A 13,480-nucleotide genomic window follows, 5' to 3' on the forward strand; every position below is an offset into this window, starting at 1 on the left:
ATGATGGAGCTCATTATTTGACCCTACTCAGATATTCATACACATAAGTACTCTGCAAATCTGTTTCATTTTGAGAAGCATTTGGGGTGGTTTGTTTGTTTTGCATTAGATCACTATACCTTGTATTCTTGTTTCTTTAGTGTTTTTGCTTGCTTAATAAAGAACAAGGTTCCCAGTTGCTACCACTTCAATTACAAAATATGTTTTCATGGCTTTTAAGGTAGCAAATATTTGTAACAATACTAAAGCAAACCACTCCTACAATAGCAGGACACCCTCTCACTAAATTAAACGTTATGTTAAAGGAAACTGAACATATACTGGAAGCATACATTGTTGCCTCTTTACAGTAAAGGCCCTCAAACACAGAACACCAAATTTTGTCCTTTCAAGAAACACATGAAAGCAGAAAATGAACACCCATGTACAGACTGGCAAAGACCACTAGGTAGGATCTGTTTCTTCAAAATACTTTTAAAATGCTACTTGATTTAATTTAGGTGAAAAAGAGGGAAATGATCTCCCGTTGTCAGAATTTTATGATGCACCCCTACATTTAGACACCTGAATAAGAGTAATTACTTATTCAGGCGCTAAGCAGCCACTAATGCCTCCAATTTCAATTGGAGCCATACGTACTCAAAGCCTCCAACCACCCTGCTGCTTATACAGGTATCTATATTTGAAAATGCTGGCCTCTGAAAGCACCCAAGTAGTACACATGCTAGAGACACAAATTATTAACGCCACAATCAGCACGAGCCACAGCCAGGATACAAACCATCCTGGGTGTGTGTCACAGAACTGAAATAAAAAGGTGCAGGCAGCCTGGCCAACAGCAACCCCCAACAACCTCTGGGTTTAGATCCCGGTTGCTACATGACAGAGTAGTGCTCTGTTCCTAAAAATTAGTCAGGAAAGGGATACCACCATGTGCTTACTCAAGCTGCTGGCGTTCTAGCTGAAGCAGTCTACTGCTTCTCAGAAAATGTATCTCTAAACAAGGATAAGATGACAGCCACAGCTATGCAGAAAGTTGTAAGCCATTAATTGTCTTTGGAAAAAAAATGCAGTCGGAATTACCTTTGCATTGCATCTCCTAGGATGGACTTAAGAATGAAGGAAACAGCTGTTATCTCAGTGGGACTGTCTTGGTTGGTTTGTGACATAATTATATGCTTGTATTTCTGGAGGGCAGCAAATTTGGTTTAGAAAGCAGAAATAATAACAAGTTGCACCACATCAACTGCCAGTGACAAAGCAAGTTGCTGGAGTGATGAAGTGGCATTACTGCACCACTTGGGAAAACCAATAATGGCATACACAGCATATAGCTTTAAGAAACCAAGAAAGCAAGCTCTGGGGAAGAAAATCACATGTACACAAATACCAATAATAAATAATAATAAAGAGAAGGTCTCTTTATTACATTATGCAGAACCTGGAAGAAATCATCATTCATCTGCCTGCCTGCTCAGTCTGTATTTTAATGTAGACTGCAAGAAATACTTTCCAACGGTCAAAAAACACAGGCATGCAGGTGGATGACCAAGTATCTGTTTTCATCAGAAATCTCAAATATAAGTGCTGAAAACCAGAATCATCAAATGAAAGACCACAAAGCAGACTAGACACATTCCAACATAAATGAAAAAAATATATATGCTTATAGATATATATATATTACATAGAAATCAGAAAAAGAGCCTCATTGTCAGCTCCTTGAGCCAAAGGAGCAACCATGCAGAAAACAGGAAACCTAATTAGCAAAAATATTCTGCTTGTGTGGCTTTCCCTTTGGAACAAAACTAGCAAGAAGAATCAAAATTGACTTTGTCCTTTTATAGGCAATTCTTGAAGAAAGTATAGTGATTACCGTAATTTTTAGTATCTCTAAAAATGTCATATTTTAATTACAAAGTGAAGTTAACCTTTATTCTCATGCACATGCTCAAAAAGGTAAAATATGGTTTATTATGAGTACATTTCAATCTGAGAGATTAACACATTACTATTTATTTTTATTGGCGGTGTGCCCAAATACCCCAGATCTGCAAAACTGATAGTAAAAAGGAAAATATTTCTGGCCTCAAAGAGAGCAGATCTATGGTTGCCTGGAATGTGTAAACAGCCAGAGCCTGTTTTACTTCCCACCCCCACTCTCACCTCCTCTACTTAACCCCTCCTAACATTAACATGCAGTGCTGCTATCAAGCAGAGGAGAGCAGAAATGTGGTAACATCAAATAACAAAATTCTTGACGTTTTAAGATGCAAGAATTTGGATTTATTGAAATGTGACGGTACCACATAAATGGCTGGAAATAAAAACAGTGCTGCACAAGACCAAAAATTTAAAAAAGGAAGAAAAAAAAAGATGAGCAATCAGCTGAGCAGGTTGACTGCTGGATGACAGACAGACCTGGTAAACACAAACTAAGAGAAACCAAATGCTCTTCTCCAGGTTATTCCTCGTGCAACTAAAGATCAGCCAGACCTGTGTTCTGTCAGAGAATACAGGTCCCAGTCCTACAAAACAGAAGGGTTATTTTCATAGAAATCTACACGATGTAATGAAACCGATGCCAAAATTTAATGTTGGTATAAATTACCTTCTGCAAAAACAGAGATCATTACTTGCATAATGATATATACACCCACAAAGTAGTAAGCCATAAAAATAAGATATCATCACATCCTTAAGAAGTTTACAATATAATTAGATCAGTGGTTTTTAAATCTCTTTAATTTGTGGACCTATAAAGTTACCTTGAATAGTAAATTTGAACAGAATGACAAAGACTTCCTTTTTTTTCCCACGTCTCTAAAACAAGAGGCGGTGCGTCCCTCAGCAGCTTGCAAGCTGTGGTTTGAACCTACAGAATTAGAGAACTGGTAACTGTTACTGCTCTTACTCACCTAGCAGCTTAAGTCTTCAAAAACAAACCAAACAAGAACTTACAAAACAAGAAAATGGCAACTGTATCATCTGAGAAAATGGCTGTATACTGTGGGAAGTCCTGAAAACCTGACAGAATCAAAGGGAAAACTTTTAAAATATGTTATTATTTTTTTCAGCGTTAGACTCTACGCCATACGTAAAGTGATGTAGAGCCTAACACTAAAATGCAGTTTCACGATGCTGTTTACAAGTAACAGGTCAAACAGCCTTCATACTTTTTTTTTTTAATTGTGTTGTTTTTATGAATGCATTTGGCTAACATTCAAAAGAAAACATCCATAGACTAATGAGGGTAAAATGCTGGCTCAAAGGAGACAGAAGCAAACGGTCTGTCAGGATAATATTTGCAAACTGCTGAAATCAATAATAAATTCAACCTAACCAAATGCAACGCATACAAACAGAAATCAAAAGGCTGAGGCAACTGGCAAATACATCGATGATGTTTCAGGCCACAGGGCATACTTCCTCACATACGTTAGTGCATTAAATAGGCTGGCAAGACATTTGCTCCAATTGAGACACCAGAGAAGTAACCATATATATTTCCAAAGACAAAAGGAACAATTAAGACAATGCTAACAGCACAGTCGTACATGTATGTAAAATTATTATTTATAGAATGAGAACTATTTATAAAACGCCCACATCATCAAATGAAAAAGAGTTGAAGCAGAAAACTTGTTTTTAAAATTAGAGCAAACTTCGTGTTTTTTTCTGCCTAATTTTTCTTACTCACTGTTGACGCGCACAGAACTACTACCCCAGAGAAAACCAGCAAGTTAAAAAAAAAACACATACACCACGCCACCAACACACAGCCATACACATTCTAGATGGTTTTTTTGTTGTTTTTTGCTTCCATTTAGGAGCAGTGAAACCTTCATGTTTATTTCCACGATGAGCATCTAACACGAAGCGTTGTGCTGCGTGCTTTCAGGCCTCTGCCTTCAAACAGAGCTTGGCGGGTGCCCAGCAAACCAGAGGCAGGACTCAGACTTCAAGAAGGCTTTGCTTAGGTTGCATCAGCTTGCTGGCTAGGAGATGGTATTCCATGCAAAGGAAGGAGAGCTAGACTGCTGAGACTCAAAAGGGAAGAGAGGAAGCACAGCTTCAGACTCCAAGCAGATCCCCCTTGCTGGGTTGGAAGGCTGCATGCAGTCTTCCCAGAGGACACGACGTCGGTAACCCTTCCAAAAAAGACAAGCACCAGGTGCTGGACTCAGCGCGCTGAGCTTTTTGGATGCAGGCCACAGCTGGCAGAAGAGTCTTTAGATTACACACCACACAGATGGACAACGACAAGAGCATCCTGCCGCTGCTTGCCAGGTGCTGCATGGGTGGCTGCGGCAAGGGTTCTTACTCCTTCTGATGTGGGTAGGCCTGAAGAACTAAAAGAACTTCTCTGGAAAAAGTCACAGGCTCTAATCACCAGCCTAAGTCGGTCGCCTTTCAAAACATGTATTTGCAACCTCTAATTGCTAAGTTTTACATTTCGCACTGCAACATATTAGTTCTATAAAAATATTAAAGGGAACCGACACAGCTTCTGCACATTTTAAAGAAACCAGGCTCTAAATGTGGACATCGTGTTTGTCAGCCACCCAAACTTCAAAGAACATTGTGAGAATTCAGATAAGAATGGCATTCAAAATAGATTATGGAAGTTCTACCCCACACACACACCAAAAAAATATACAACTGCTTACATAGGCTACAGGAGAGGAAATGGACACCACATTCTCTTATATACAGAATTACAAGAATACTAACTTTCAGTCCTAAAGCTAAAGTCACGCACATCATTAGTCAGACTTCAGAAACGGCTGGAAAATATTAACCTAACCCGCCAAGAATCTGTACTGTCATCATAGGAGGCTTGATCCTAGAAGTCTTCTGCATGTGCCAAGTAAGTTTTTGCAGTTTCAGGCCATATCTATAACTGGATCTGTTGAGTGTTCACAACACAAATGCATAACCGACTTTGTCTCAGTTGGCATTACCCATGCACTGTGGAACTCACAGGAAGAAAAACTATGAAACACCAAAAACATCTACTAAAATGAAATCTCTTAAATTTCACTAGAGACGCCAATATTAGTCAGTAGGGAAAAAAAAAGATTAAAAAAAAAGCTAAAAAGCTAGTATAGAAAGGTTGGAAAAACCCAGCAAAGCAATTTAATACCCTAAACGCAACTCTGTTATCTAAGAAAATAACTTTTGAATTAATAGATGATTAACAAATTAAAGCAGTCATTAATTCTAACCCTAAACCCATCACCAAAAGGAAGAGAACACTTTTTTCATAGTTTCTTTTTGAACTTTGCTATCCTGATTTGTACTTTGATGGAAAGTAGGATTGGACTGCAGTAAACAGAACTTTACATTCACACTTTTTAATGAACTAGCTGTAAGTAAATCAACACGTTGTTTTAATCTTTAATTTCTTCAAAGAAGTCATCCATAAAACCTTCACAGTAGTTCTGTAGGATGGGAGGCAGATCAATAAGTTACATTCTACTACAACTATCCAGCCATGAAAAAGGAGCACCCTATCAACTGTCCTGAAAAGTTGTTGAGGAACACATTTTTTCTTTTAATAGATATATATTCAAATTTACCTTAAAGGATGAAAACTAACCACATGGCAATATGAAGATACGTGAGTAAACAACCACATGTGTAGCTAATTCCCTGCAATTATCTAAGTGCTTTTTAAACATGTACAGGATACAGGACACACGACATTTTTTATTATGAGAAATTAATTTATTTCACTCTAGATTACGCGCACATACACACCCGCTATGCATGACACGCCTGATCTACAAAGCCATCATTCACTGAGCATGGTCAAACTGGCAACGTACAATGGCATTAAACATGCTGACATTAGAGAACACGAAACTTCCCACTTTCAAAAGTATTTTGTTTTAAAATCCAAAACGCACGCTGCGGGTAACGTAACAGGTATCGAGAAGAATATAATGCTTATGCTAAGCAAACTTTGAATGAAAAAAATTAATACAGCAGTGATCACATATGCACACACACACACAAAACATCAAAAGAGATACCTGCCCAGCCACACACAGACACAGTCCCTGCTATAATCACAAAATAACGCTGATAGATTAGAAGACGCTCACATACTGTATATACAACCATCATAACACTGATGAAATGCACAGGAATAAGGGTTTTGAAGGTATTATCATCTCAGGCAAGAAAAAAAATTCTGTTAAAAAAAATTCCTACAACTTTTTTGTTGGCTGCTTGACAGTCAGCAAGTGAAAACCAGTGAATCCCGGCTTTCATGGTAACCTCCTCCCACTCTTCCTCCTCCTCCGTGTAATCTGCCTGTCAAGGCCTAAACTACATTCTATTTTTTACCTAACCTCTACCCAGCATCACCAGACTGCGTAGTAAAGATGTGATGGTGGTCTCTCAGAAAAATGGATTTGAGAAAGTAAATGCTACATCAATGTTTTATTGAATTTGAGCTGTACACGACAGATTCTTTTCTCCCCCCCCAGTACTGTACGTAGGGCCATCTTCTCAGCTTGCCTTATGCTTTTTTCCAAGCACATAAAACCCCGTGAGAGTGAAGCTGGATGAATTTTTGTGATACACTGTCATGCACCGCTTTCAAATTAATTGGCTCATTTAAATTAACTGGTTATTTAAGATACTTATTGATAGAAGCAGCAGAGCGTACAGTTCGGGGTTATTCTGTAATACAAAAACAGACTCTCACAAATTCTTAATGAGCTATAATACCTGCAATCAAAGGTGATCATGAAAACGGAATTAAAGAAACTTTCATCACCTTTCACAAAGAATGACAAAATCTGTGTTGGGTGAACATCATGCAACGTTATTAAAAATTCACCTGCTCCTGTTCTTTTCTTTCATTCCGGAGAACTGGGAGAGGAAAGAAGACACGGTCCTCATTAGAATAATTTTCGTGCCTGTCTTTTCTCTGTGCCTTCCAGATCACATTATTTTAAAAGTTATAAAAAGCAAACCGAAACCAGGCCTGTATTAACTACATAAAACTACGGAAGCTTAAAAAAAAAAAAAAAAGACAACACTCATTCAAAAAGCAAAAAACACCAAACCAACAAAGCCAATCCAAAATGGAAGAGAGTTATAAGCATGTAATTGACAGCACTACCAATACCTTCTGAAAAATCAGAGATTTGCTGTGTTTCAATCAATTCTATAATCAAATTGCTTTCCTAGAGGTCTAACTCCTACACGCATGTAATAGGTACTAGAAGAGTTAAGTTTGTTTTGCAAGCACAAAAAGCCCCAGATAGATATCCTTGGAAACTAATCCCCACAATGTGAACAGCACTGTCTGTGCTCAGATCCTCTGTCCTACCCTGTCAGCAAAGCTCAACGCCATCTGGGAAGAGTGCTAGGAAAAAGGGCAATTTTGTCTCAATCTCTTTTGAGATCAGGGTTTGTATTTTACTTTTAAGCCAAACAGGAAAAAAAACAAAACAAAAAAACAGTCCCAACCTTGCAACATTTCAGTGTGCACGTAATTAAAGGGTGCTGCACCTCCGCATCTCCCCAAACCTATCAACCAGCCTAGCTTGGCCCCACATGCATTTCAGTAGATCAGCAGCACCTCAGGCACTGAAACCAATGCATGTCCCAGCTCAGGATTTGGGAGCATATTGCACATTTCTTCAGCCTTAGGATAATTCTTTTTTTTTTTTTTCCCCAAAGCTGTTTTTTGTTGTTGTTGTTTTTGTTAAGCTACCTTAAGGCTACCTAGGTGTGTGTGCATGTACACACACTAATAGGACAATTAACTCAGTTCATTAAAAAAAAAAATAACATTTGTGAAACTGATTATTGGTTAACAATCCCAACTGAGACTGCGTGCTAAAAGAAGTCTTAAATCTAATGGGTCTCTGGATGCACACATGCCCCTCCAGCAGTGACTAGACTGAAGAGACAACAGGCAACTTGTAGCTGCTGAACAACACTGAAACTATTGGACAGTTATAATCATTCTTGATTGTAAGTAACCAGCATGAATGGATTGGCAAACGCTCCATATTTAGGTTTAATTTTAGAAAGATTTCACAAACCTATTAACCATGCACTATGAAGGTCAACTCTTTTGGAAGAACTTCCTTCCAGTGATTTTGCTGTAGGCTACTGGACGGTGCTCAAACCAGCACAGACTCATCCATGGACACTTTTTATGCACAAAATGTCTAATAACAGCCATATAAATGTTAATCATAACAAGGCAACAGCATCCTCTCACCAGTGCTGTTGTAACACACGATTCTTCTGTTCAGAAATGCAAGTTGTAAGGAGTTGGCTTTACTCTTGAACTGCAGGAACTGTTCTGCAGCCCCTGCTCAGTGGGACAGGATTCACAACGAGCTGACAGTGCTACACAGCAGAGTGCCCCAGAAGCCAGAGATGTTCGTGCGGCCAGTGGGGCAGTTTGCTGCCTTCAAACAAGAGCACAACAAACGTGTTATCCTGCAGAATGACAGAGGGAATCTATCCATCAGAAGAAAATCCTCTTTGTTTTCTTGAAGACAATATCAAAGAGTATTTTCCAAGTCTTTTTAAAGCCTGAGGGAAAAAAAGGTGCTCCTTTGCCATATCAATAATTTACTCTAGGTATGAAAAAGTTGTGTTTCAGTAGGGAAAAAATAAAATAATACCTGAATTTACCGTACCTTTCCACCTAACAAAAAATAAGGTTTCACATGACAAAACAGGTTCTAAACCCACTACATAACAGCAGAAGGTCCAAAGGTAACTGAGAATTAAGGGATCGGATGAAATTTAGGTCAGTAAACGCAACCATGTTTTGAATGGCAGCAGAGAGATGTACAGAGGAACTGCTACACGTTAGTGGAGAATACTGCTTTTTTAAAAACCTGTCTCACCTTCCAAAGGCAGTCAATAAAACTTGGCACCAAATCAGACAAAAGCATCATGATAAGTAAGTATATATAATTACTCTGCATTATTAAGCTCCACGTCTGCTGGTAGGCACCCACCAGGCTTGTCGTCTTAGCATCCAGAGGCGGTGTTTTGTCCAGGTACTCTGCACACTGTGTGACTTCTTGTAGCAAATAAGGAAGATGCAACGACCAAGCCAAACTGGATTTATGCACCGCGCTTCGCTCAACTACTGAAATAATTGCTTCTTCATGCTACAGTACCACTGGCACGACTTTTTATTGCATGAATACTACAAGAAAAAAATTCTACTGTAACATCATATAAATTAATGAATTTCTATGTGCTCTCCAATTTAAATAGGATGAGCAGACATGTATTGATTGCCTGTACTACAAACAGAGAAGGTCAAGAAATGGGGTTAAACACTGTGATGCCCCTATTATTGCACAAAGTCAACACAGTGATAAAAAACGGGAGTCGAGCGACCAGATGTGCCTAACCCCAAGCCTCTTCCACTGCAGGCACACTGGGAACCAGATACCATGACAGGGTTGGTGGATGGGACCTGAACAGGGGATTATAGAGGCTGCGCAGAGACTATATGTACAGCCACATACTCTTCTCTCCTAAAGCAACAAATGAGAAAATCCATCACTCCTCACTAGAGTGCAATAATTTAAAGGCATCAATGCCACCTCAATGAAACACAAATATGCCCGAGAAAAGTAATGCGAGATGACTGTGCTCCTTAACATTCAAAAGCAGTCGTATATCCATAGTTCAGTTTGTTTTCAGTCAAGCCTGCAGAAAAAAAAATATATATTTCTACGTAATTACCAAATGTTAGCACCTATAATTTATTATTCTCTGTCTAGGATGTCCACACAAGAAAATTGATAAGAAAGATGACATTTCCTTATGAAATCGAACATTCTTATTTGATACCACTTAGTTTTTCAGCCACTCCAGTGGCTTCTCCTGCTTTTAAAACAACTCACCATCAGTCGTTCTCAAATGAAATTCCACAATATTAATGATCAGGCTGCCACAAAAATAAACAAATAAATGAAGGAATAAAATATTCTCACATCTACCAAAGAAAACTAACCTAAAATCCATATTTCACCTTTAGACATTCGTAACACTATCATTAAAATGACAGATTTTGTATTTACGGGAAGGCTGCTATTCCTACACAGAGCTGCAGTTCCAATGTTTTTGTTTAATTTCAACCAACTTGTCCAAGTAGGCCATTAGGTAGGAACCTATAAATGGCACCCAGGGGGTCTGGGTTCTTGTTGTAAAGAGGTCAGCTATTTCCTCCTAACTAAAAATAGGCAAAAGCAAGGAGGGAGAGAGGGAACGGAGTTTAATTTAGCAGCTGAGAAAGAGTTTACAAAATTACTTCCATCTTGCCTCATAATGAAGATTATGAAAAAGAATCTGCCCTCAAGAGCTACAAAACCTTATTTGTTTTACAGGCAGGCTAGTGTATGTAACTTAGAATAATACTGTGAATTAAAAGGCCTGCATGCAGCAGAGGCCAAGAGATGCCGGCACCCTGGCTGCATGGAGCAACCTGATCCATCAGTGGTGGCACCTCCAGGTGCTAACAGCCCTGCTCTCCCTACCAGGTGAGGTCACGCTGCTGTCCAGTACACAGAGCACTACCATCAGCCGATGTTCCCCTGAGTCAGTTTTTTTCCACCGTTTACCTTCCTGGTTTTCTGTCTCTCTCACTCCGATTACAACCTTTTCAGGATGAGAACTGTCATCTAGGATATTCCCCAAACGGCCCTGATTTGTACGGGGGCCCCTTGGCACTACTAAAATATAAACAACGTCAGTTCAAAACAAACTACAGCGTGAATTCTAGCACTGAACTTTAAAAGCTGTCAACAGAAGACAGCAAGAGCATGCCAAAGCATGCCAACAAAGCCCTGGGGTAGGTTCTCCAGCCAATCTCTGAGCTGAACCTAGCTCGGAGCACCACCAAATCCTAAGCGAATCTCATGGCTGACTTAGATTTCTACCAAGAAACAACACCAAAACAACACGCCGTTTGCACTCAAGCATGTTCCCATCGATACCCTCTAGGCTCAAGGATGGAAGCCTTCAGTAACTGCTGCCACCAGAGGAGTCTCAGCTGAGGAAGTTCTTCCATGAAGTGGACAACAGGTCTACTTCTGGCCCTCCTGCCATGGGGATTGGAAAAGCCCATCTGTGAATAAAAGTGAGGACCACAACTGGGAAATCTGGCAGAGCAGGAACACCAGCACGTTCCCCTTCTCTATCAATAATTTAATTGACTTTCATTCTTCTGGTACTCCTCTTGCTGAGCGTGGAGGATACTTGCCACTCGCTGAAAAGATGAACAAGGAGCTTAATTCACTGAATGTAACAGTGAACATAACTCATTGTCTGCGGTATGACAGACATCAGGCACTGGAGTTACAGAGAGGGGGAGGGCAGAGGGCACATTTAGATGACAACTTCTTTGCAGAGGGTTTTTTTTGTCATGTGAGACTTGGACAGTTGTGTTCACAAGCATGCAAAATTCTTACACCCCTCTGGTTCCAAAATGTATCTTAAGGAGAGAAAAAACAACCTTGGTTGTTCCTTAGACCACCAGAGGCGTTAAACTGAGATAAACAACAATTCCGCTCAAACCTCTACTGATTTTACCATTATTGCACATAGCCCAATAAAGGTTCTTTGCTAACATAGCAGCATCGTCCCCCTGCAGTGCTTCTTTTCCCTCTCACCCCATGCTTCCTTTTTTTTTTTTTTTTAACCATTTCTGTCACTGAGATGCAGCAAATACTGTCCCTAATTGTTAAAAACAGAATCAAAGCAGGACAAACACCACAAAAGCACAGGAGAACAGCCCTGCTCTCCTGCCATCACAGAAATCACAGAGTTATTCTAAAGCCCGCCCGGTGTCTCTGTACCCGGTGCTGCACTAACTGCAGGAGAGGAAGAGGCCTCGTGCAGGACATGCAAGCACGTGGCAAGCGAGGTGTGTGGTGGTACACCTCGTGACTGCCTCGCTTAGAGGACCGCTGATCAGTGGGCAAACGAAGGGAGACGCAGCGCTGCATTTGTCACCTGTGGAGACCTCGTGTTCGTTACTGACAAGCTATGCAGAAACATTAAGGTTGGGAAAGACCTCTAAGACCATATAGCTCAGTCGCTGACCCATCAACACCGTGCCCGCTAAACCACGGGCCCAAGCGCCACATCTACGCGTTTCTTGAACCTGCAGCCAGATTTCCGCCTGGCGCAACCTATTTATTTTCACACCATCCGCCTAAAACACCACACTCCTTTCAGTGGGGTGCCTCAGCTTCCGCGGCCCCCACGCCGGCCGTTCCCTTTCCCGTGCAACACAGCGAGGCCGGCTCCCCTCCCCCGCGGCGCTCACCGCACGTCGAGGGAAGAACACCGCTCGGGTCCCTCAGGGAGCGGCGGGACACGCGCCGGGGCAGCGCTCACTCCGAGCACCGGCTCCCAGGAACCGACGTACCAACCTAACTTTTAGGGTGTGGCTTTGTTGCTTTCCCCCTCTTTCTGTGTCGGGCGTCCACCTGGGAATCCACCGACACGGCGTTAAACAGGTCAGGGGTCACCAGCCCTTACAACACCCCGCCGCCCGGCTCCGTGTTACCCCGAGGCGCGGCCGGATGACACCCGCGGGCGGAGGGAGGGAGGGAGGAAGGGAGGGAAGGAGGTGCCCTCCGGGCCACCCCGCTCCCGCCGGCCCCGGCTCGCCGCCGGCCTCGGGGCGCGCAACAGGTCCGGAGCGCCGCGCCCTGCCCCGAGCGCTGCCTGCCCGGGGGAGGCCCCTTGTTTACCCACGCTCGGGAGCCAACTCGGCCGCGCCGCAGACCGGGATGAATGGGCTCCCCTCCCCCCTGCCCCGCACCGCGCTGCCCCGCGGCTCCCCGCGCTCTGCCCTCTCACTGAGCCCGCGGACGGCGGCGCCGGGCTCGGCGCGGGCAGCGCGGCGGCTGGCACACACACGTACGCGGCGGCCCCGCGCCCTGCCCGGGGTTCGCGCCTCGTGCCGCAAAAAAAACAGATACATACACACATATATACACGTATGTAAAAAATGAAAGCATGAGCAAAATAAAAAGAGGGAGGGAGGGAAACGAGCCGGGCTTCGCCACAACTTGGCGGTGGCGGCGGAGCCCCGGGGCTGGCAGGGCGTTCGGCACCGCACACAGCGAGCGAAGAACGCGAGGGGCAGCGGCGCTCGGCGCCCGGACACTCACCTGCGCGCGGGCGCTGCGGGCGCGGCTCCGCTCCGGGGGCGGCGGGAGAAGCCTGGGGCGGACTTTCCCTCACTTGCCGCGCATGGTGCAACTCCTGGTGCCGGGGTCCCGGCCAGCCCGCCAGCAGCCTGCGAACCCCCCCGCGCCGCCGCCGCCGCGCACGCCTCCTCCTCCCCCTCGGCGCACACAAGGAAGTCCCGGAGAGTGGGAAGGGGAGAGCGGAAAGTTTTGGGGCGGAATGGCGGCCGCGGGCGCGCGGCGGCGGCGGGAGCGGCGCTGAGGGGAGCGGGCCG

The 13,480-nt window shown here is 43.0% G+C and overlaps 1 protein-coding gene across 2 annotated transcripts in view; it reads right to left on the minus strand.

The window, feature by feature from the left end:
- Nucleotides 1-13,466, minus strand: part of TBL1X (transducin beta like 1X-linked) — a 195,832-nt gene extending 182,366 nt beyond the window's left edge. For both annotated transcript variants that reach the window (XM_021410852.1, XM_021410844.1), the window contains exon 1: nt 13,188-13,466. The gene's annotated coding sequence lies outside the window, so the exon portion shown is untranslated. The remainder of the gene's footprint in view (nt 1-13,187) is intronic.

Source organism: Numida meleagris, chromosome 1 (assembly GCF_002078875.1).
Source record: "Numida meleagris isolate 19003 breed g44 Domestic line chromosome 1, NumMel1.0, whole genome shotgun sequence".
NCBI classification, from domain to species: Eukaryota; Metazoa; Chordata; class Aves; order Galliformes; family Numididae; genus Numida; species Numida meleagris.